The sequence below is a fragment of the Eubalaena glacialis genome, chromosome 6 (genome assembly GCF_028564815.1).
Source record: "Eubalaena glacialis isolate mEubGla1 chromosome 6, mEubGla1.1.hap2.+ XY, whole genome shotgun sequence".
Lineage (NCBI taxonomy): Eukaryota > Metazoa > Chordata > Mammalia > Artiodactyla > Balaenidae > Eubalaena > Eubalaena glacialis.
The window spans coordinates 21914079-21919196 of NC_083721.1; the positions used below are offsets into that span (position 1 = coordinate 21914079).

The window sequence follows — 5118 nt, forward strand, 5'->3', positions numbered from 1 at the left end:
AATACTAATAACAACATACAAAAAATTAATCTCTTTTATTTCTACTTCCACATCCCTCATTAACTTCACCATTTTATTATTGTAGTCAATAATAATAGATCCATTTTCTTTTCTTCAAAACAATATTATTGTCATTTACATTTTGTATTGTCTTTTAACATGTATTTACATTTTGTTCTAAATATATATCTGCTGCAAATGTTAATACTTAATTTTGTTATATTGTTTAAGTCCAAGCCTCTCAAATTACCTTCCTATGTCATTTATTTTAATTCCTTTTTGTTTTATTCTGTTTTGTTTTTAACATTTTCTTAAGGTAGAATTTGAGAATATGTCATTTTTATCAATACCTTTATATAAAAATACATCTGTTGATGGCTATAGAATTTCCAATGAATATTTCCCTCATAATTCTGGGTATATTTCTTCCTCATATTCTGATACCCAATACTAAGAAAATACATTATTATTTCTAAGTATTTAACCTGTATTTTTTTTTTCTGAAATATTTCTTTCAATTTGGTAAAGTTTCTAATTTACCAGAACTTTTAAAACTTCACTAATACGTGCATAGATTTTCATTTGTTTTCATAAATTTTCCCTAAAAGCTAAATACAAATACAGATTTTTCTGCACATCAGAAAACTTTTATTACTTATATGTATGAATAAATTATATTTTAATGTATCAAATTTATCACCCATTGTATTTTGAAAAAAAAAATCTTATCGGCATAACTTATTTTGCATTTATATTGGCCTCTGCTCTTTTTATCTCTTACCATCTCATAGAACAGTAGTTTTCATTTTCTTAAAGACTTTTTGTCATTTTTCCCCACAATTAAGTTTTTATCTTCTTATATGCTATGCTATAGCCTTTGTGTTCTCTCTCCCTCTCCCAACATGGCGGCCTCAGCAAAAAAGAAGAATAAGAAGGGGAAGACCATCTCCCTAACAGACTTCCTGGCTGAGGATGGAGGGACTGGTGGAGGAAGCACCTATGTCCCCAAACCAGTCAGCTGGGCTGATGAAACAGATGACCTAGAAGATGTTTCAATCACTTGGCATAGTAATGATGATGACGTGTACCCGGCACCTCCAATTGACCGTTCCATCCGGCGCACTGCTCCACGGGCTGCTAGGGAACCCAATACCGACCGGAGCAGTCTTCCCAAATCGCCACCCTACAATGCTTTTCTAGGGAACCTACCCTATGATGTGACAGAAGACTTCATTAAGGAATTCTTTAGAGGATTAAATATCAGTGCAGTGCGTTTACCACGTGAACCCAGCAATCCTGAGAGGTTGAAAGGTTTTGGTTACGCTGAGTTTGAGGACCTGGATTCCTTGCTCAGTGCCCTGAGCCTCAATGAAGAGTCTCTAGGTAACAGGAAAATTCGAGTGGACGTTGCTGATCAAGCACAGGATAAAGACAGGATGATCATTCTTTTGGCAGAGATAGAAATCGGGATTCTGACAAAACAGATACAAACTGGAGGGCCCATCCTGCTACAGACAGCTTTGATGACTAACCGTCTAGAACACGTGATGATAGCTTTGGAGACAAGTTATCGAGATTGTTATGATTCCGACCCATATCGTGATGGGTATCGGGACAGTTATTGTGATGGCCCATGCCGGGACATGGATCGATATGGGGGCTGCGATCGCTATGATGACCGAGGCAGCAGAGACTATGATAGAGGCTAGGATTCCAGGATAGGCAGTGGCAGAAGAGAATTTGGTAGTGGGTACTGTAGGGATGACGACTACAGAGGAGGCGGGGATGGCTATGAAGACAGATATGATGATGAGATGACCGGTCATGGAGCTCCAGAGATGATTACTCTCGGGGTGATTATGGGCTTGATGATAGAGGTCCCCCGCAAAGACCCAAAATGAACCTAAAGCCTCGGAGTACTCCTAAGGAAGATGATTCCTCTGCTAGCACCTCCCAGTGCAGTCGAGCAGCCTCTGTCTTTGGAGGAGCAAAGCCTGTTGACACAGCTGCTAGAGAACGAGAAGTAGAAGAGCGGCTACAGAAGGAACAGGAGAAACTGCAGCGTCAGCTGGATGAGCCAAAACTAGAACGACGGCCTCGGGAGAGACACCCAAGCTGGCGAAGTGAAGAAACTCAGGAACGGGAAGGGTCGAGGACAGGAAGTGAGTCATCGCAGACTGAGACCTCAGCCACATCTGGCAGAATTAAGTCAGACCAGGATGCACCAAGGAGGGAGAGTGAGAAGTCTCTAGAAAATGAAACACTCAATAAAGAGGAAGACTGTCAGTCTCCAACTTCTAAGCCTCCCAAACCTGAGTAGCCTCTAAAGGTAATGCCAGCCCCTCCACCAAAGGAGAATGCTTGGGTGAAGTGAAGTTCTAACCCTCCTGCTCGATCTCAGAGCTCAGACACAGAGCAGCAGTCCCCTACAAGTGGTGGAGGGAAAGTAGTTCCAGCTCAACCATCTGAGGAAGGACCAGTAAGGAAAGCAGATGAAAATAAAGTAGATGAGGTGAGTGCCCCAAAAGGCCAAAGTGGAAATTCCAGCCGTGGTCCAGGAGATGAAGGGAACAAAGATAGGAAGGAGTCAGATAAGAAAGATGGCAAAAAAGATCAAGACTCCAGATCTGCACCTGAGCCAAAGAAAGCTGAAGAAAATCCAGCCTCTAAGTTCAGTTCTGCAAGCAAGTATGCTGCTCTTGCTGTTGATGGTGAAGATGAAAATGAGGGAGAAGATTATATCCAATAGACCTCTGCATTCTGTGCTTTCTCCTAGTCTCTCACCACCCTGGAACATTCGAGAGCAAATCAAACCTCTATCCAGACAAGACAAAATAAAACTTACCATCTCCTGGGGGAAAAGAAAAAATGCTATGCTGTATCTCATTCTACATGACCTTTGACCAGCTTTGCATTTTTTGTTTTAATAGTTTTCTTAAGTCCTATCGTTAAAAGTTCTGTCCAAATCTTGTATTACACTGTGTTTTGTTGTTGTTGTTGTTTTTTCTTTTTTAACTAGGTATCATAAATCACCATCTACTTCTATGGACTTAGTCATCTTAAATGTCTGATGAGAGGGCTGAGCCAATATAATAACAGGACCAAACTGAATGCTTCATTAAAATATATGCTCTACTAAAGATATTCATGGGAAAAGCAACATAAGCTCTAAACAGTAGCATATTTTGTCTGTTTTTGTTCACAAGATGTTGCAAAAAGTGCAGTGATCTCTTTTTTTTTCTGAGGCGAGAACAAGCTCATGATTTTGAATACATTTTGCTGAGCATTACATGACAAAGCACCACTCTGTGGATAAGTTCTGGCCTGTTGCTGCTGTTGACCTTACTGTATTACTAGGTCTGCAGCTATGTGTCCATTTTGCCCCCATTAACCAAAGATTGCTTGAATGTTAATGCCAAGCAATTCTGGCTGTATCTCCCTGTAGCCTTGGAGCTTTGAGACATAGATGGAGCTGGTTGCCACAGTCTCTGCTGTAATAAGTGAGGCTCTGAGAATTTTGAAGTCATGAAAAAGAAATACCTCGTTGTTGTTATTATTGTTATTATTTTATAATAATTGCTTTAACTTAAAGCAAGAAACATTTTCCTTATTTCCCCTTTCATTATTTAAATTTAGACTGTTCAAATAATACTTTGTTAGTGATAAATGTGTATATCTTGAGAAAAAGGATCAGGGTGAATCACTCTCTTGACGATACCGACAAAACACAAGATAAATTCTATAAAAGCTATCTTGGTTCAACTACACTTATCACAAGCAGATAATTTCCCAGTTTCACATACTAATAGGCTTCAAAATTTCTCTTTTCTAACTCAGTTTTAGTAGTATTATTTTTTGGCTTTTTAGTGGATGTTAATGATACAGGGACATAACATTAGCTACTGAACAGTTTTGAGTTCATTCAGAATCAACAACTATGAAAACAAATTATGGTTTATAATCTTCAAAATTTCTAATATGTTTCAGAACTTAATAAAACATTTCCCTGGTAACTGTTTTTATTTGCTTTTGTTGCCAATATATTACATCACTGTATTAAGTCTTTTTTCAGGGTACTCCCTGGTGGTCCAGTGGTTAGGACTCTGCACTTTTACTGCCGAGGGCCTGGGTTTGATCTCTGGTTGAGGAACTAAGATCTCGCAAGCCGCAAAGCATGGCCAAAACAAAACAAAACAACAACAAAAAAGTCTTTCTTCAAATTTATCATTTATCAGGTCACATTTATCAGGTCACATTTAAATTCTAGAGTGAAAATAAAGGAAAAACTGAATGCCAAACATATGTCATATGCATCACCAATGTAGTTTATTTTCACAAATTTCTGTATTAGGGAGCAGCTTCAAAAAAAACAGGTGTCACGTATTTTCTATCTTATTTTGTCATCAATTGAAAATAAAATAAAACAGGAATATGAAACACATGGATACATTTGATGGTACAATAATACAATGCAATATATGTTCTTCAATCTATCTAAACCAACAATTGCCTTTAATTGTTATTATATCTCAATTCTGATAAAACTGATTGAAATGATAATTTTAATGCAAAGTATACTTACTTTAAATGTTTTTTATTGAGCACAACTTCCTGATCTATCCACCCAGCACCTTTTCTTTTAGGGAAATGCCCCTCCACTACCTGCTGAAACATTCAGATGGTCATGCTTCACCCATGTTATTGGTGAGCAGAAAAAGCAAATTAGCCACTCAGAGTAGTCTATCATTTTGGACACAGTCATTAATTTACATTTGGGCATATCCTGCAAACAGTTAGTTAGAGACATCTGTTAGCACTGCTATTGATGATGAGAAGCTGTGGGTCTTTGTAGTTTTGTGTTCTCAAACTTCATAGGCCATGCACGTCTGGAGTTGTTTGTGACTAACACAACCCACTGGAAAGCAGAACAGAAAAAGAGACAAAGATATAGATTTGTGTATTAGTTTTCTATGCTGCATAAAAAGTTAGCACACATTTAGCAGCTTACAACAATACCTATTTATTATTTCTCAGTGTCGGTGGCTCAGGAGTCTGAGCACAGCTTAGCTGGGTCCTCTGCTCAGGATCTCACAAGGTTGCAATACAAGTGTTGTCCAG

The 5118-nt window shown here is 38.3% G+C and overlaps 1 pseudogene; it reads left to right on the forward strand.

Moving 5' to 3' along the window:
• The first annotated feature begins 902 nt into the window (after positions 1–902).
• On the forward strand, positions 903–2749 carry LOC133093198 (eukaryotic translation initiation factor 4B-like; annotated as a pseudogene).
• The last annotated feature ends 2369 nt before the right edge of the window (positions 2750–5118 follow it).